This window comes from Micrasema longulum, unplaced genomic scaffold (genome assembly GCF_059751315.1).
Source record: "Micrasema longulum isolate JH-2025_06_02 unplaced genomic scaffold, ASM5975131v1 h1tg000246l, whole genome shotgun sequence".
NCBI lineage: Eukaryota > Metazoa > Arthropoda > Insecta > Trichoptera > Brachycentridae > Micrasema > Micrasema longulum.
This window is the reverse complement of record NW_028277451.1, coordinates 20,008-41,369: the sequence shown is the minus strand read 5'-3', so window position 1 is coordinate 41,369 and position 21,362 is coordinate 20,008. Positions and strand designations below refer to the sequence as shown.

Here is a 21,362-nt window from a genome sequence, read left to right as displayed (position 1 = left end):
AATTTTCATTTGAGCATATTTTGAATGGTTTTTTCATCAGTTTGCCTAAACACTCCCAATTTAGACTCCATTGAAACATTAAATGTTGCTTCTGGATCTTGAAACCATAAATAAAATATTTAGCTGGATAAAATAAATTATTTCGTTAAATGGAAATGGTAACGTTTGAGAAATATGTTGGTAAGGTCGATATGAAAACATGTTGGATAAAAAGGCGCTTTTTCAGAACCAGCCCTGCCTCAGGAAAAAAAACAGTAAAAGGCTATTCTGCAATAAGTGTAACAATGTGCACTAATTAGTACGGTAATATCCGGTGAGGGATGATAAATATGTCGACAAACATTGGTAAATCTCTAAAGCCATAGTTGTCTAAAAGAGCGGTGCTGTCATCTAGCGGCTGTCATATAGCGTTGGATGACGTCGAGAGTTGTTTGTGCTGTAGCGGAGAGCGAAGTGATTGATTTAACATTATCAGGCTGCCAACACTGGAACCTCTTTTTTAGTTGGCAAACCTAAGAATAACCTAACTTCATTATATACGAAGTTCTATATGACACTTGAAAGGACATCGCTCGTTGTATTCCTTCTCAATCCTTCGTCTCTCCTCGGCCTCGCCATCGGCCAGTTTGAACTATATTGTGATTTCCTTTTGCTAAATTATAGGTGATATAGTGTGTAACTTCTAGTAATAAATATTTTAAATCTAATCCGTGTAAATTGTTATAATTAATATCATATAGAGCAAAATAGATAGCGCAAGTTTTTTAGAGTTCGTCGATTGTGAGCGAAATGTCAAACAGCGGTGCCAAAATTTGCAGGACGGCCGCCAAAGCGGTACAAATGGTTTTAGAACGGTTTTTCTTTTGTGGCGGTGAACATATTTGTTTCTGAAAATGAGTGCAAACGTGATTTGAATAGTCAGAAATAATGAAATTTAGATTGATTTTGTTAGAAAATCGTTGAAAAAAATTCTGCATAAAACCGTCAAATGCTCCACTATGTAGTATGATTTTTAAAGATCTTACTTTCTTTCAAATGATAATTTTCGACTTCCGATGACCCCTTCATCTCCCAAATATCATCATCGTTACTTTTTCGCACCTAATAGTGCATAGGGCACTGCATTGGTACACCAATTGCAGCGTATCTTGATCATTTTTTTATTACATGAAGGTAAGATAACTAGTCTAATCCTTTAGGTGCTAGTCCAAGGACTAGTGTAAATATAAGTGTCAAGAAATATTCTAGTGTAAAGAACACCTTTAAATAAATATTTTATATCAACCATGTTGGAAATCGAACCCGAGACTTTTCGCATGGTAGGCAAACGCGACGACCATTACGCCACGAGGCCGACCAAATATACCTACTTAAAATACTAAGTTTTGATTGTAGATTGTCCACATTTTGCCGTAGTATGTCTCAGTTTTTTAAAAATAGGTCAATGAAATTTTTTGATCGTTCAATAAAATTAAATGATAACGGTCGCTAGATAACGGCACCGCTTTCTGAGGAAACCGTACCGTAACTGTGCCGATCGATTATTTTTGTACACTTCTATATACTTTTATAAATTTCTAAAATAATCGATTATTTTGTATCACATATTTTTATACTCTTATAATCCCATAGAATGAGACACGTAGGTATTGTTCTCGAAAGGTTTGATTTGGAAACGGCTGGCTCCAATTGATTAGCGGGATTATATTTGGGATTTTGTTCAATACCCCTAAATGTTTTTATGGAGTTCTTAATCCCATTCCGATTGGACCGTAACTTCATTATCCAATTTAACTGGCCAATTTAAAATAGACGAGTATCATTACGGAAGATATTTAATTACTTTTGAAAAAGTGTATTGCGATGATGAAATCATGGAAATTTTGGTATTTCTAACGATTGTTCATTTGAAAGTACCCTAAAATAGATCAAAATGATTAAAATTGGTCAGTGTTTTAACAGAGATGATGATAGAGATGTGGATATACAGGCTAGGCATTTGCAGGTTTAAGAAAAATAATGATCACTCAATAATAAAACTTATTCCTAAAGGGAAGTGTACCTAACTATGTATTTCTTACAATGCTTTCCCAAATGTTTATTTATTTGTCCTTTTGTAAAATTTTATTTGAACAATTTTGTCGGCCTCGTGGTTATGATCAAGGCGTTTTCTTACTGTGGAGGGCATCACCATCAAGCCGTGAAGTTGGCAAAGCCGAACACCGCTTTGGCCCGCAATGCGTAATCCGATGCAACGTCAGCTCGGACAAGTTATTAAACGTCGCGCATCGGAAGAATATGCACATTTTATCTAGGCATTTCGTGTCGCCCGTCCACCAGCTGCTTGCCAGTATTCATATTGTGAATTCCTTCTGTACAAGAGGACTCTAGTACCAACTTTGACCAACCAATAAAATGAATAACGTTTTTTTTTTAATTTCTGTCAAAAAATAAATAGGAATGTGTGATTATAAATTCGATATTAGTCTTAAATTGAAAACAGGCGCTAAAATGCGTATTTCTACGCAAGTACAGCATGTCCACCACATGCCGCACACCGCATCTGAGGACGTCTCCTTGGCGGTGCTTACATACACGGAAAAGTTGCTCGTCGCCGAACGAGAAAAGCTGCCCGAAGGAGCTCTCTATAATCTGGTAGCCTTAGCATCTTAGCTCTGAAAGAAAGTAATCCAGAAGTACATAATATGCACTTCATTGGATTGAGAAAAGAGGGAAGTGATTTTTTTCACCGACTGGAATGAAATCGATTGGACATGATCAATTTGCCGAAATTATTGAAAAACTTTTTAAAAGCGTTGAAATTATTTTTGGAAGCTACACAAGTGCAGATACAATGAATAAAATATGCATACACGTAAATTAATAAAATCAATATTTCGAACGAATTACACCATTTTGAACCATTGTATTGTACAATGAGTTTTGAGAGTCTGTTTTTCCCATTGTTATCTCTTGTTGTTGGTTAAATTTTATTAGATATTTTAATTGTATTTAATCTCTTGTTTTTTTAATTAATGATAACAAGTGAATAAATATTTTGATGTTCATAATAATAGTCAATGTGAAAAAACGTGCTAGATCTAAAAATTAATGAAGTGATGTAAATATTTATTTTTCATTAATGATGACTCAGCTGAGCACTACATAGTACATACTTGGATTATGTTTTGGCCTTAATTTTTATCGCCGCATAATGATTTGAAGTGTAGGCGTGATAATATGAATGTTACTTTAAATTTGTTTTTTGTTCCATTGTTCGTACGGGGATATAGCTCAGTGGTAGAGCATTCGACTGCAGATCGAGAGGTCCCCGGTTCAAACCCGGGTGTCCCCTGGAAGAAATAGTTTTTTGACAAATTCAATGTTTTTTTTAGATAAATATTTCCAGGTAGGCATACCCAACTAACCTAACCTTAAAACAGTTAAAAAGACATCATACCTCCCACCAGGTATGCACACCAACGTCGTATCTCGATCATCTAGACATTTTCTCATACATGCACGCCGATTATTCCGAGTTTTGATATGTCCATCTTCGAGTATTTATTGAATTTGGTTAAATCATGTCTCTCTCTGTCTTACTCGTTTTCTGCATCCATCAATATTCGTATTATAATAATAATATTTATGGATAACTTATATAGCGCCATTTTCGTAATATAATACTTCAAGGGCGATTCTTTTAGTCGCTCTTTCACTGTCCATTCGCTCTACATGTCCACACCAACGCTGCACTCATTTCTCTCTTTGTCAATAATGCTTGTCTCAGCCTAACATAAGTCACGGACGTCGACAATATTATTATTTTTTTGTTTAGTAATAAAAATCTTAGCGTTTTTATAATTTACCTAAATATTTTAAGGAGGAATTTCAGTAGTTATTGATTTTTTTTTATTTGTTAATAGACTCAAAATTTTCACAAAAGGCGTGCTTCTAAAAAAAGTCTATTATAGACTAAATAAGTACATGGAAGATAGCAGTATATAGAACTGACATATTATTTTATTTGTGTTAATTTGTTTGATTATTTTTAGAATGTGTATTTGTCTACTATCTCTTTGTGTTGTTCTGTTTTTTCATATACATATTGACTATTAATAAGCGTGTAAATTATACCTACATTGAAGAAAATTTAAAAACTAACTAAACTAAGGCAAAACATTATTGTGACGTCAGAGGTTCTTTTCCGCTTATTCTCGATCAGTTCTGCACATTGGTCCGTGGACGGAAAGCAAACCGGAAATCTTCCATAACTCTCTTATCATGGGTTGATTCATGTGATCTAATGACGTCGTTCAAAGTTGTTCGATTTTATCAAAATATTTATATATATATTTTTTAGTACATTTAAAAACAAATCCCTTCAGTTTAATGCTCCAATTTTTACTGCGCGCAAGAAAACATTTATATGGCTAAAGTTCCTCATTTTAGGGCCATTTTCAACGAGTTGTAAGTAACTCTATATAAGAAAATGGCAATCGTGTCGGGGTAGAGTGGGTTTCAAACCTCGGACCTCTGGATCCAGTCCGCAATAATTTTACCACACGATGTTTGGAATAAAATATGTATAACTTTTAAACACATATTTTGACCTGGCCAATAAACGAACCAGTGACCGCAAACATAGTAGGTAATTATCCCAACCACTACACTACGAGGCAGACTTATCTCCACTTGATTCCCTTTTTTGGAATTTTGACCTGAAAGTAATCATAGAGCCAAGAACAGTAAAACTCAAATTGTCCTGTTAAAATACTTATTTGATCTTATTTCCAAAATATGTTAAGAATAGTATAAAAACTGTAAATGTTGTAAACAATTAACCAGTCTTGAAGATGCCTACTTAGGCGAAAGCGCTCGTTGGTCAAAATAATAAGAAGTAAAACTAAACCAAGAAGTTTCATTGATAAGTAAATTTATAATTATATCAAAATCATCAACTATGGAGTTTTATCAAGAAATATAAAAAAAAACATCAATATTTAAAAAAATAAATATTATTTGACAGTTCGATTATTTATTTTTTCCTTCAGAGCTATCTCTTATTGTCTGTCGAGTGTGCATCATTGTGTGTTGCAAGTTATGGGGATGGTTGGTCCTTCAAGTCTCGCCCGCTTCTCGTCTCCTCACGTCTCTTTTTGTTGTCCAAGTGTTCTTACTTCACTTGGAGGGAAGTTTCAAGTGAAGTGTTGGATCAGCCAATTGTCATGGGTGACACGACACACGTTTTCTGGCTAGGAGAAAAAAGAAGGGCGGGAAGGTTAAGCCCCGTCCATACTTGCGGTTTTGTTTGGACAAATAATCTAAAATACGTAAGAAAATTTTAAATCTAAATTTGTTGCAACTGAGAAGGAAAACATATGATATAAGAAGAAGTATATAATTTGGAAAATTGCTTTCAGGTGTTGCCTGGCACGTGGCCTTTACACGATGTGTAAAGTGGCCACTCAAACCAACCAATGACAGGTCATAAGCCCTGTAAATGAAATGCTTAGACATCCATATTGCCTTCTGATAAATGTTTTCCCTCTCTGTTGCAGCAAATTTAGATCCCTAGGGGGGAGATCCAGCCTGTCTGCAAACATTTTGACATAGGGACTCAAAACATTGTTAAGAAAATATTAACTATTATCATCACCTTTTTGCACCTAATGGTGGATAGGTCACTGTTTATATAGTAAGGATTTTCACAAGTATGGAACGAGAAGTGGAGGTTATTTCAGGCTTCCTAAGGTTTGCTGATTGGAACCTGGAACTCAAAACGAACTTTTCTATAAAGTTATAAAGGTTTAAAATAGTTTTATGAGTTGTTAGAGAGTCTCGCGGAAGCTGTAAGCGTTTTTTTTTTCAATCAAAATGTTTTTAGTAGATGAGGGATAAGTAATATCACCATCATCATCATTCCATTTCCGCACCCCATGGTGCATCGGGCACTGCATTAGTACACAAACCGCAGCGTTCTTGATAATTTTTGTTACATGAGGATAAGATGTAAAAACTAAAATATGTTATACGCAACTATTATGGGGAGCAGGATATCAAAATGACATAAACAGACTACAAAGACAACAAAATAAAATATTAAAGTTAGTATATGACCTTCCCTATTTAACTGCAACTAGAGAACTTTTTAAACAAACTAAGCAATTAAATATAACTGAACTCTTTCAACTAGAATCATTAAAATTTATCCATAAATTAGCCACTAATGTAATTGTAGACGAAGAACTAAAACTTGTAAAAAATTGTAGTCAACATGGACATAATACGAGAATATCAGACAAATACCATATCCAACTTTCTAAAACAAGACAAGGACAATCAAGACTAATGAACCAGGGACTGAAATTATACAATAAACTACCAGACAAAACTTAACAAAAGACTCGGACAAACTTTTCAAAAGATGTAAAAAATATTCTTTTGAACAACAGAGTATGAATGAAAAATGTTTAAATTATTTTTGTAAAATGAATGTAATAATCCGTAAGGGTTTATAAATAAATTTTCAAATTAAAAAAAAAAAAAAAAACAGTGTCACGCTTCTGATGTCAGTATTATGAAAATGTTCTAGTGTAAAAACACCTCTTCAAATAATGTTTCATGTCAACCATGTCGGGAATCGGACCCGAGGCCTCTGACATGATTGGTAAACGCGTTGACCACTACACCACAAGGCCGAAAAGATAATGTGTAATGTAGAATAATTATTGATTAATTGAACGTAGTTATAGAAAAAGCAGCCAGCCATAGAAAATAAAAACTGTGATAATATCACTTTTGTGAAAAGTGTGAATCAAATCTACATAAGAGTTGAAATGTTTTTTACTTTTGCAAATGATAAATAATGTATGCGTTCGGTTTTTTATGTTACAAAAAAATATTTAATCACGTTTATTACCCGATTTAATGATTTTGAATGTATGAGACGACATTTTGCCGTTATTAATTTTTCAGAAGATGATTATTACACTTGAAGTATGATAGCAGCCTAGCCAGGCCTAACAGCCGTTTTAAGCAGAACATAGAATTGGCCTTCCTAAATTCGATAACACCAATATTTCATTTTTTCAAAATTGTGTACTGGCTGCTTTCTGCACAACTACGTAATATGTAAGTTGGTTATATTTATTTTAATACTGTGTTATACAAGTACATGTAATATAAAATCATAAAATATAACGCTTTTGCGTTTATATAACTTGCATGGTATGTAAACGCGCTGACCATTACACCACGAGGCGGACAGTATAGTATTTTAGTTCATGCGTGGTAGCCAAACGCGTTAACCAGAATCACGATTTAGACAATTCATTAGATTAACATATTACAACAGAGATGAAGAACATTCTAGAAAAGGTAATATAGAAGTCTAGGCATCTACAAGGCTTATGACCTGTCATTGGCTGGTTGAAGTGGCCACTTCACACACTGTGTAACATTCACCATTCTCTTTTCATTGTTAATAAATCCACCTGGTCCATCAAGAAGTATAGAAATTGAAAAAAATAAAAAATTTCAGGCTTTGCCTAATATGTTGGTGAAATAATTCAATTAGATGAATCTCACCCGCATAAATGAAGTTTCAGTTCATTAACTTCACAAACTTCAGCAGATGAAATAATAAAAGGAATATAGATGTTCATATATGGGCAGAATGGATGTTACACGGTGTGAAAAGTGGCTACCTTAACCAGCCAATGGCAGGTCATAAGCTCTGTAGATGCCTAGACTTCTATATTACCTTCTCTAAAATGTTCTTCATCTCTGCTGTAATATGTTAATGTTAACAGCTCCCCTGAGAGTGGAATCCAGTCCTTGTCTACAAAAATTTGGACAAACTCAAAATATTGTTCATTCATGGGATATTTTATTATGCCTCTGTGTAGACCGACCCTTTTCCGTCCTCAAAGGATTACTGGTTCACGCGGTTGGCGAAGAAAAGATAGAAAAAGAGAAATAGAAGGTAAAACCTCACTACGTGACCGATTAGGTTCTGCAAGCGGGTGGGCTTCAACCTGGTCCCAGGTACCCGTACCCGGTACACTGGTTGAGGGTTTGAGGACTCTGTCTCCCTATTCAGAATAGCCCACTGGAGCACTAAGCTAGGATCCAACCTTTTTAATTACAAAGCTAAGCGAGATTTGATTGAACCGCCGAAACATTTATTTTATTTATAACAATTATTTATTTTCTAATAACCTGCCCCTATATTTTATTCTACAGGCAATTTAAGAAGAAAATTTTAACGTTTACAAGTTATCTTTTTGTTCTGTTGCATGTTCACTAAACTTGCCAAACTTACTAGTTCTTTGTTCGATGTATTTTTTTGTAGAAACCTTTTTAAAATCATTTTTATATAGCAATAATTCCATTTGTCGATGCGCTTTATAGCTGCGAGACTTTTTGTGATGCTAGCTATCATATTATATTATTTATTTATTTATTTATTAGTGTGTACACGGCAAAAATGCCTTTTATAAACATAAACATAAATACATTTAACATAACAGTGTTCTATTACAAAATTATGAAATAATATAATAACAATATATCTATACATACTCGTATTACACAGTTGTTTTATACATTATTCTAAATAAAAACTTTGGGATTTAAATACTTAACATACTTACATATGTAAATAAAACTTTAACTGTAAATGGGGTCTAGATTTTTAACAGCCTATGCGCCAGAGCGCTACAAATAGCTGCAGGACATGTAATGTATTTATTAATTTACACGCCCTATGGGCTTTTATATTTATTGGAAATACATTTAAGTGCAGCAGTGAAACATAAGTATGTACAATATTTAAGTTTGTTCAAATGTTTGTGGACAAAAGACTGGATTTCACCCCCTCGGGAGTCATTAAGATAAACAAATTACAACAGGGATGGAGAATACCTTAAATAAGGAATATGGAAGTCTAGGCATTTACAAGGCTTGTGACCTGTCATTGGCTGGTTTAAGTGGCCACTTTACACACTGTGTAACATTCACCATTTTGCCTATGTTTGAACATCCATATTTCTTCAATTCTTCCATTTGTTGATTTAAGTGAAGTTAAAGAGCTAAAACCTTTATTGTTGCGAAGAGATTCATCTGACTGAATTATTTCACAAACTAGGCAACGCCTGAAATTAATTTTTCAATTTTCAAACTTCTTAGACCATTTGGTTTTATTGTTTATTACAATATTTAAGTTTGTCCAAATGTTTGTAGACAAAAGACTGGATTTCACCACCTCGGGAGTCCATTAAGATTAAAGAATAATAAGTATGTACATTTAGTTAAAATTAAAGCCAACATAAGAAAACTAAAAGATACAAAGTATTTACGAAGAAATACAAAACTGCATGTTCATCTTTTTCTAAAACTCGATATTTTTTCTACGCTTTTTCTAGTATTGTGCACCTATATATATGTACATTTTGTTTAATATAACCTAAATAATAAAATATTCATTTTAAAAGGAAAGGACTAATGTGGACAAAATACGATTTGACGTATTGCTCCTCATTTCTTCAATTCTTCCTCTGTTGATTTTTGTGAAGTAAAACCTTTACGACAGGCCGTAATGAATTTAATTAATCGTGTAGGTACAGTGCGGTAATTATCCATTTATTTGTCTCGCATAGTTGCAATGTTTCCGCGCATATTTATTTCATGTTCCCCCTTAGAATCTCCTCTTACTGAGATTGGGTGAACATTTATTCAAATTTGTTGCAACAGAGAGGGAAAACATTTTCGAGAAGAGAATTTGGAAGTCTAGGCATTTACAGGGTTTATGACCTGTCATTGGCTGGTTTAAGTAGCCACTTTACACACTGCGTAACATTCACCATTCTGCCTATGTTTGAACATCCACGTTTCCGCAACTCTTCTACCTGTTGACTTTAGTAGGTGAAATGGTTCGGCCGGATGAATCTCACCCGCATGATAAAGGTTTCAGCTCTTTTACTTCACAAAAGTCAACAGATGGAAGAGTTGTGGAAATGTGGATGTTCAAACATAGGCAAAATGGTGAATGTTACAGTGTTTAAAGTGGCCTCTTAAACCAGTCAATGACAAGACATTAGCCCTGTATGTGCCTAGACTTCCATATTCCCTTCTCAAAATGTTTTCCCCGTCTGTCGCAACAAATTTAAATGTGAATAACTCCCAGTCTGCAAGCATTTGGACATACTTAAAACACTGTTAAGCATTTATTTACTTATAGTCCCTCTTTTCTAGAATTTCTGGAATATATATATTCTATATAGTCCGCTAGAAGACAACGTTACAATCGTCTGGGACCAATATTGTATTTATGGGTTATGGTTGGGAGGGAAGACTCTATATGTTTGAGGCCTGCCCAGCCAGCAATCCATACTATGCAGATGATTCTATGAGCATGTACGTTCGTAAGAAAGGCTAGCACCTCTGTGTTACAACATAAGCCCTGAAAATGCCTAAAGCTCCATATTGCCTTCTCAAAAATGTTTTCCCTCTCTGTTGCAATAAATTTCTAAATAAATATATATTCTATTTCAGTGCAGACAAAATTGTCGTGTGCGTGAAATAAACTCGGAACCCTGGACGAGTGTTTTCTAATCGACGGCTTCCGACTCGATTATTTATTTAAATATTTAATTTAAACGTTCACAAATTCACCGCTGCAATAATATTTCATTGTTCCTGGACTGTCATCTGAAGCAAAAGAGAGTAACACAAATGTTCCAGGTACGCTGCAGTCGGAGTGTTAATGCAGTGCCCTATGCACCTCCGAGAATTATGAAATGAAATGAGTATGTTAGTAAGTACCTACTATTTTCAAAACCTAATTAAAAACAAAATGTCGGTTTTTCGTAATTAAATACAGTTTAATTCTTATAGTAGAACGCCATTTACTCTGTCTTTACGGACAGACTTCGCTTCCTCTACATTCATACATCTTCTCATGCTCGCTTGCTGATTATTCTAGCTTTTGACATGTTTGTTTTCAATTGTTTTTTTGGTTTGGCCATGCCGTGTCTTTTTCGGTCTTCATTTCTTTTGCATCCACCAACATTCCCAAGGCACTTGTTTGCGTGCCTCTGCCTCACAACGACTACTGAACGGATTTTGACATTTGTGTACCTATCGTAAACAGTTTTAACACAAACTTGCCTAATATATTTTTTTCGACAACATTTAACACAATTTGATCGTTATTTTTCAAATTCTCTATTGCATTTTATAGGTTTACTGGCGCAAATAATGTACACACACTTTTTAAAACAATAGGTGCAGATTTACATATTTTGATGTGGGATGTGGGTATTACTGTTTTGCATACAACACCAAAATGTTGGATTATTTATAATCCTATTAGTTCATATGATCGATGGTTTAGTTTGCTGTCAAAGTAAATCGAGAGCTTTTGATGAAATATTATTTTCATGAGATTTATTTGAGTAAATAGATTACAAAATATAAAAAAAAACATTTATAGAGTAAATATTTCCAGTAAACCGTCCATTTCAACATAATGTATATATTAACTATAAATATGTATATTTTTTTTTTAGAAAAATGAAATATTTGCGTTCTTATGATTTACCCAAATATTTAATTTTGAGGGCCATTTTCAACGAGTTGTAAATAACTCACTATTAGAAAATGGAATTGAGTTGGGGTAGAGTGGGATTCGAACCACGGACCTTTGGTCCGTGAGTCCGAGACACTAGCCACAGGACCACAACCCGATTTAAGAATAATAATAATAATAATGGATAACTAATATAACGCCATTTTCGTAATATAATACCTCAAGGGCGCTTTACAAAGTGATTATATGAAGATATAAATTTAATTTTTAATTTAAGAAAAATAATGTACTTTGTCACCACATGCTAAGAATTTATTCAAATGATTTAGAGAACAAGTGGGTTTTAAGTTTCTTCCGAAACAAGCTCGAGCTTTGAAAATATTGTTTTTCATTTTGTTCACCAATATGTCCTTGCTTAAAAAGTTGTATGGCTTAGGGGCCAGAAAAGTATAATGCCTTTAATAATACTGTAATAATAATTTATAATAATATACTTTAATAATACTAACATATTTGGCTAAATCTTTTTTTTTTTTTTAAACAAATTTCCTTATACCCAAGATTTATAAAAAAAATTAAACCTAAAAATTAAACTGCATATTCAGTAGAAAGTTTAAACAATTCAAGAAAAAATGTAAAAAACAAAATTAAATAATAAAATATTTTAAAGTAATATAACAAGAAAATAATAAGTACTGTTTAATACAGCTGGGCAAAGTAAACAAAAAACTGTATATATTATGAAATGCATGAATAAATCAATATTATTACCATCCACCATCTTTGAAAAATTTCAAAAGGTTTGTTCTATGGGAACAATACCGTACAATAAATATATCAGATACGTGGGAATAACTATTGCCGAGTTCATGAAGTCTGTTTATCAGTAAAGAAAATCTAAAAGCTGAACAAACAGTATCTGAATATTGTTTTTCGGTCTGTCCCTCGCAAATGCCTCCCCAATACTGTTCGAAAAAAAAATCTGCACTTCGGACTGATTATGCCTAATGAAAATGTAAAAAATCGACATTTCGCTGTCCCGTTTTCCGCACCCCTAAACTCAACCGATTAGGATGTTTTTTTTAGAAAGATGAAATTGAAAAAAAGTAAAAAAAAAAATCGTGATGAAATTTCTGTGTCGGTCACTGAGGTATAATGAAATAGAGATGATGCTTCATAGAACGACCTTTTGAAATGATGTTCCGAAAAATGAGCATTGTCGAGTAAAAAAGTATAAAAAGTATCATAATTCATACCGTACGTCCGAAAACGGCAGATAAATTTGGGATTTTTTAAAGGGTTTTTGCAACACCTTACCTGGAATCGAACCCAGGCCCTCAAGAATAGTACGCGAACGCGTCAACCATCTTACAACGACGCGTAATATCTAGATTCTATTTTCTTAGTCATGATTTTTACCTGAGAGCTGCCGTCGAGTCGAAAACACTCGTCCATGGCTCTAGTTCACACAAATAACTGTATTCTTCATCCATCTGGATGCAAAGTAACTTTTATACTTAATATAAATACGTAAAGTACCTACCTAGGGAATTCAATATGTGATTTTACTGATAAAATCGACTAAAATTAATTATTTATTGATGACTGAATGTAATTAGAATGTTTTTAAATATGACTGAAATGTTTAGTATCTTTTAAATTAATTGATTTCTGTTGGTGTTTTGTTCGGCTTTAATATAACTTTATGGCATAAAAATTTGATTGAATAAAAATAAATCCTCCCCGGCGGGGAATCGAACCCCGGTCTCCCGCGTGACAGGCGGGGATACTGACCACTATACTACCGAGGACCTCGGGTGTGGTGGTGAAAATTTTAAATGGTATTTATAGCTCTCTGCAATTCGCCTTAATTTGTGATTTTATTTTAAACGAGCTGAACCCGGCAATGCTTTGCTGTTGCTAGATTTGAGTACATACATGTTTATGTATATATATATATATATTAAATGTCGAATCACAATCTTTGTTACAATATGGTATTGTAGGGTGGGGTGGTGCATATGTCAATATATTAAACCCTCTTAAAATAGTACAAAGATTAATTATTAAAGTACTTTTAAAGAAACCCTCAACATTCAATACAGAAAGTCTTTATAAAATATTTAAGGTTCATACAGTAGATACTCTTTGTAAAATAAATTGTATTATACAGATTTATAAAAAAGAAAAAAAAAGAATTTGACAGACACCAACATAATATTAAAATTCCTAAATTCCACACAAGTCATGGTCAAAATAGCTTTGTATTCAAAGGTGTAAAAAAAAAAAAAAAAAATCTTCCCAATGAACTAAAAACTATTAAATATAAAATATCAATAAATAAATTTAAAGTTAATCTAAATATTTTTTTTAACACGTGTAAAAACTACATTGAATTTCAATTAGTATGAATCTCTTATTGTTTTATGTTTTATGTTTTTGTTTTTTCTTTATTTATCCTTTATATATTTTTGTCTTTATATATCCAACAGTGTAAGTCACTCTCTAAGCACAAGAGTTAGTCTCTTTTTTTTGGAGAGTTACAGTGATAACATTTACTAGATGTGTAAAAGAAGATATGTATGGAATTTTAAAGAAACATGTACCTATTAACGAAAAGGCGGACTGTAAATGAAAATCGAATTTCATTCAGTTTTGTTTTTGGGAAATATTTGAGAAAGGATAGGAACATGGAATGAATACCTACCTTTAATATAATCTGAATGTTCTTCAATTTCTGGCACTGGATCACAAAATGAACTTTAAAATATAACAATGTTTTCCACGACGCGCGACGATTCCAACCACTTTTTATCCGATTTTTTTGTCAAGTCCAAAAATGTTGTTTGGTTTTTGTTCTAAATCCGAATCTTCTAATTTTGAATACCTTCTATCTTGATGTTAGGTAGGTATCATAAGGATGGGTCAAAGGAAGGATGGGTACGAAAGGTAATCGGCTAGGAATAGTATCGATAAATGCTGTTATTTACTTAACAGTACCTTTTATGAAATTTATTATTTTAAAAAATTAAAAAAATCATTGTATTTAGTCCAAATTAGATATGTACGTTTACATGATTATTTTTGTGTTTCGGTTGAGATAAATAAGAGGACAGAGGCTTTTAATTAATAAGTATTTAAACATTGTTTTCCTGTCACTGTCTTGCAGATGCCTCCCGACACTTTCCTGCATGCGCTTTCCAAAATAGTTATATTTGTATACCGTGCATCCGAAGACAGCAGATGAAACTGCTCTTCTTACGAACAGGGGTGCACTGTATTTAGGAATGCAATTTTCAAAAATGTATCGAATGTCAGTTGATATAGTTTTAATATTATCTAATATCCAGTAAAAATAAATTAATCGGTAGAAATTATAAGGAATTTAAGGAAATAACCTGATTAGCATCCATAAAAAACGAATGTTGTTTGTAAACATTCAAAAACAAACTTTTTTTATACTCTAAACAATAAAATCTTCCCATTATTTCATTGAATACATTTTCGTCGAATGCAACCCTGATGATGGATTAAAAAAAACATTTACGCTCCTAACTTTTTTCTACTTAATAAATTGAAGATTTTAATAGCTATAAATATGCTCGCGGCATAGATCTACATTTCGCTGAAAAGCACACGTAAATCGGTCCAGTAGTTATTCAGTCCATCGAGGACACACATCCGAACATGGTCTTTATAAATATATGGATTACCTATATTCATATTGGTCTGTAGATAATTTGTTCCAGATTCAGATATGTACATTGCACGCATATTCTGTCTTATTTCACATTTTGGTACGATTTTGGTATATTTTTGGAACCATTTTAAGATTTCTGCCATAGATATATACTTAAAAGGGTCTGTTTCATTAAAGGCATTCAGAGCTGAATCAGAATTTTGGCACTTTTTTAGCAGAAATATTTATTTCACTGTTTTTGTAATATACAGAGACCTGAAACAGTAAGTTTGAGGTCCCGACAAGTTCGGAATTTCCTGTGTTCAGGTGGGACTTTTTTGTTACATCTTACTCAGTTTATCGGCCCCTTGGGCCTTAGTTCATCGGCTTTTAGGACCTGGATTAATTAGAATCTCAGATACTGATATAATACATAATACAAATTGAAATCAATATTTATCAATCACTTTATAAGGCGAGCTTGAGGGATTATATGACTTTTTACTGTTTTTACAGCGCTATATAAGTTATCAATAATAATAAATTCACCAATAATTATTTGACGTTGCCGATATTTTAAACATAAAGTATAGTTTACATAAATAAACTCTATTTAATTATTTTAAAGATGGTGAACGGTAGGTATCTTACATTTGTTAGGCTGTAGTTTTGTACCAATAATATATATTTTAATTTGTATTTGGCTTTCTATTTACTTTTTTTTCTACTTTTTGTATATTTTTGTGAATACATACGAGTATTATATTTATTTTTTGGATTGTCATTTTTCACTTTAACGAAACATATTTTTTTCTGTTTAAAACAAACCTGTTTTAACATATTACAACAGAGATGAAGAACATTTTAGAGAAGGTAATATATAAGTCTAGGCATCTACAGGGCTTATGACCTGTCATTGACTGGTTTAAGTGGCCACTTTACATACTGTGTAACATTCACCATTCTGCCCATATTTGAACATCTATATTCCTTCAATTCTTTCATCTGTCGATGTTTGTGAAGTTAAGAGGCTAAAACCTTTATTTGTGCGGGTGAGATTCATCTCATTGAATTATTTCACCATTATACTAGGCAACGCCTGTAAATGTTATTTTTTCAATTTCTATACTTCTTCATGAACCAGGTGGATTTATCAACAATATTTTGAGTTTCTCAAAATTTTTGTAGACAAGGACTGGATTCAACTCCCCGGGGAGCTGTGAATATGAAGAACATTTTAGGGAAGGTAATATAGAAGTCTAGGCATCTACAGGGCTTATGATCTGTCATTAAAGTAATCTACAATAAGTTTTCGGAAAAAGCATTGAAATGTATCCCAAATCCAACTCTGTAAGTCCAGTGACATCGGATTAGAATTTATGGAGAAGCTTTATGTACTCGTATATCGCGATAAGCCGCTTTCACTAAACCTTTTCCTACAATATAGCCTCTTTCAACACAAAATACTTCCATTAATTGGTTCGGTGGTAAATTTGTGGAAGGTTTTTCATGTATTTTTTTTAACCATAAGCTGCTTTGAAACTCAAGGTCATCGAACATAGCGAGGCTATACTGACAGAATGCATTAAGTCAACAGTATTTACATATATATATATATACATATTTTTTAATATAGTTGCAAGATGTTGATTTCAATGCTATGCCCGGAATAAAGATTACTTCCTTAAAGCTTAAAAAAATAAAAAAATATTTGACATAATAAAAAAGCCTTAAATGTGATTATCTCAGAACTTGTTATTGACTTAATGCATTCTGTCAGTAAAGCCTCGATATGTGATGTCGAAAAATTAAAAAAAAAAAAAATGTAAAAATACCATACCTAACCCTTTCAAGCATAATGCGTCCGTGAAATTTACTCCAGGTTTTCTAAGAGAGCTGATTGTGACAAAAATTCACAGTGACTTTTTGTAACAGTGTCCAGTGCTATGGAGATACATATGAGAACATTTGAGATAAGATAATATAGAAGTCTAGGCATTTACATGGCTTATGCTCTGTCATTGGCTGGTTTAAGTGACCACTTTACACACTGTAAAGAGCTGAAACCTTTATTTACGCGGGCGAGATTTAAGATGGCTGCTTCTCTGCAAGAAGATGATATCGACAACGAATTGTTAATAGAAGACATATACCCGTATGCAGAGACAAACCTTAAGGCGAGGAAAGTACATTCTATTGTCTTCACCTTCGGGTTATTTTCTGCATTTGAAATTAGAATGTACTTTCCTCACCTTAAGTTTTGTCTCTGCATACGGGTAATAGAGAAGAGGCCAGCATTGTATACAAAAAAAATAAAGGAATTCTCTCATATTCATTTGAAAAGGAAATTGCGGGACGAGATTTCAATTCAATTATTTCAAAACTGTTTATTGACGAAAATAATTTTTAAAACTTGAGAGGATACTGACGTAATTCAGAATACAGGGAATAAAATTTCGCTTTTAAAAATCGTTCATTACAATATGGGATGGACCCAGTAGTGTTTCTTTCGTTTAATTTTCCTTCTGCGTAATTCAAGAGCGCAAATCACTGAGACCTCTTCGAAATCCATCGCCAAATGAACATTTTGTCACCAGTAGTGAGTAGTGAGCGCACCCACAGTGACATAACGTGACAGTGACAAAAAGTCACATCGACAAAAAGTCGGTCAGCGGGTGGTGATAATCTTTAAAGTTTAACTTAGCGACGAAAGTGGTTTGTTTTAGGTATCACGGTTATTCGAGTCATTATGGCTTGCATGCACCAATGTCCCGATTGTGTCGTATTGTAAACTCGAGACAAGATCTGGACTTTTTTGGTGTAAGTCTTTATAGTTTTAAAAAATCACTAAGATGGACCAGATCTTGTCTTGAGGTAGTATTTTTTTTTGCCCTATCTTTAATTTCATTTAGTTGTATTTTATTTTATTAGTGCCTGTATCTATTATAAGATATTGTATTTACCACCGTTAAAATGGACTGCATAAGTCCGTCAAATAAACACAATTTTGAAAAAAATGAGATTTTGGTGTTATCAGGTGAAGTAAGGTCAATTCTATGTTCTGCTGAAAACAGCTAGGCCGCTTTCACAAAAAACCGTAAAAATCACCATCTGAAAATAGTGTTGCTCACATAAACGACATTTCTCAATTTGCAGAAAACACCCACAGCACTAAAAATGTTTACGGAAAGATACAAATGGTAAGATTTATGCTAACAGAATCTTATTCTCTTTAATAAATTAAATTGGATAAATACCTGAGTATTTAAATTTGATAAAATTAATTAATTGAAAAATTGTCATAAAAAAAATGTTTTAATAAAGAATCACCTCATACGTATCATCCAATATTAGATCTGGCTGTTTTAAGAAAAAATATTTATTATTTGTGAAATTAAGAAACATTCCAACTGTTGCGTTGATTTGATTATTCACTCTTTTCACACAATTGCTATTTTTTCAGTTTCACTTTTTATGGCGAGCTGCTTTCTGCATAACTACGTTAAATTTGTGCGTACGATGTCGATAGATCGACGACACACACGAGCCGAATGATTTTACCAGAAATCTAGAATGGCTACCGAAGAAGCCATTTTGAATTTTCTATTTAACACAACACAATATAAAATAACACGATGCAAATCCAGTGCAACGTTCTGGAGTATATTAACTTTATCCCCTCCGTACAGACGTGAAGAACAAAATAACACGACCTATAAAAGAATTACAGGGCGTGGTAATTAGAGATGGGCGTTTCGGTTATTTAAAAGGAGTAGCGGTAACAGTTACTATTACACAAATTAAACTATTTTTAAAACTGTTACTAAAGAACAGTTTAGTAGCGTGTGAAAAAATCTACTAAAAGTAACAGAGTTACGAGCCACGCTACTTTCAAAGCTATACAAGCTTTTTTATCGAGGTATAATTGACCAACGAATTCTATCCTTTTGTATTTTAAAAGTAATCACTTAATATTACATCGAACATATGGAGCTAATAAGTTAAGTCTTTTTATCACGTTGTTCTTCTTAAAGAAGCTTGTGAAACTTCGAAACCAGTCGGCAGACATAAAAAAGTTTTTTTTATTTTTTTTTATTTGGAAATTTATTTATTAACCCTTAAGGATTATTACATTCAAACACACAGTTGTTAAACACAATGCTGTTTTATATAAATTTTTCAAAAATATATTATTATAATGAATAACCACAAAGATAGTGCTTCAAATATAAATGTTATAGTTAATAACTGGTTGGGAATTATGTGGGTGTGCATTGTTGACAATGTTTATTGTCACAACCTCAACAACTCTTGTACCCACAACATCTGTTCACTTCCCACGCCAGTATCCTTTGATCACCCGCCACATTGAGACCTCGTGTAGTGAATCGCGCGTTTATTTTGTTGAACGTGTGCCGCATCATAGACTTTGTTTCCACCAACCACCAGCGTTCAGCTCCAGATCGGGGGCCTGTCTTAGTGTTGGAGTCGCTCGCAATTGACCAGTCGGACCACCGCAATTCTATCAAGAACGAACCAGGTTAGTGGGATCCATTCCTAATCCATCTCATTCGTTGGGGTTGTGACAAATGTGAAAATTAATTAACGAAAAAAACATAAATCAGAAGAGGTGAAATATTTAATATTAATAGAATAATATACATTTCATTATTGGGTATTCGTATTGAAATATTAATTCTTTAAATTAATTTAAATTAGATTAAATTTATATTGTAAACAAAACTTACTAAAATTGAATATTAAAAAATGGACTGTGCTCACCTTTTCAAGGAACAACTTTAAAATCATCCATAATTATTGCCTTGACTATCAAGTACTTACTAAAGTTAATGAGATGCGGGATCTCGGGGTTCTACTTGACAATAAGTTTGAGGCACATGTCAAATCAATTGTGAAAAAATCATACAAAATGTTAGGTTTCCTCTTCCGTATAGGGAGAAAATTCAATCAATATATCTTCTTGCTCATACTGATCATCGTTGTTTTGGATGTGGCAGGGTTTAATGAACACACCGTATAAGCGGGAGCGAATTATTGCTCTTAGGTTACAATAGTGAAGAAGAAGGGACTCGGATTATCTACATCTGCAAAGAGGACAGTGACTTGGTTGATTTAGACAAAACAATACATCGCCTGAACCATATAACGAGAAGCGAGCGGTTTTGATACAAGATCTTTACTTTCGTCCTCTCCTATTCACTTTAATCAAGGCTCATTTGTACCAGAAAAGCGGGGTTAGATGTAAATTGTGTATGTGCTCTGTGAATTTATTTAACGTATGTAAATGCATGCTAATAAAGCGGCACAGAAGAAATCGTAGGGACGAAGGGAGCGAATAAGAAATACATTGGATTTAAGAAAAGTCTTTCACGAGAAATTTGCTGTGGAATGCTGATTCGGCTTTCAGTAATCAGGAAGCCTTTGGATGTTCACAAATTTGCCTACTTTTTGTTTATACGTACTGGGTGCTAAACGACAAATGGAGGTTAATTTAATTAAATAAATAAAACAACTTTGTTTTTAACCACTATGACTTTGTGGTTATTCATTATAATAAAATAATTAAAACAACTCTGTTTTTATACAAAATTAGTGGTTAGAAAAATGTATCAAAATGCATTTACATTTTTTTTTTTTAATTATTATTTTTTATTTATTTCATTTAGAAAACATACATTAATACAAAATAAGTATTTAAAACAAAAAAAAAATTACATAAAAAGACCAATTAAGTTTTCATAAATTATGCAAAAGATATAAACATTAAATGTGACAAAAAATAAATAAATAAGAAATTCAAGTGAGAAAATAATAATTGTTGACATTTGCGTTTTCCATAAAGGTTATTGTTGGTAATAAACTAGAATAAATAAAAATACTGAATGCACACTCCGAGCCATTCACGCACACACGTATATAATATATATACATATATCTCCGTATATATGCTCTAAACATTTCCAATGAGTTTTATACAAAACAATATTTACTTTCTGAAAAGAGCTTGGAACTGCTAAGACCATGCGTAGTGAATTTTTTAAATGTTTTTTCAAAGGGTTTAAAAATGAT

At 32.9% G+C, this 21,362-nt stretch overlaps 2 non-coding genes across 2 annotated transcripts; one reads left to right on the top strand and one right to left on the bottom strand.

Annotated features, from left to right (window-relative positions):
* Positions 1-3,283: 3,283 nt before the first annotated feature.
* On the top strand, positions 3,284-3,355 carry TRNAC-GCA (transfer RNA cysteine (anticodon GCA)). The gene has a single exon. It is a non-coding gene; the product is annotated as a tRNA-Cys (tRNA).
* Positions 3,356-13,332: 9,977 nt separating this feature from the next.
* Positions 13,333-13,404, bottom strand: TRNAD-GUC (transfer RNA aspartic acid (anticodon GUC)). Its single transcript has one exon. It is a non-coding gene; the product is annotated as a tRNA-Asp (tRNA).
* Between the last annotated feature and the right edge of the window lie 7,958 nt (positions 13,405-21,362).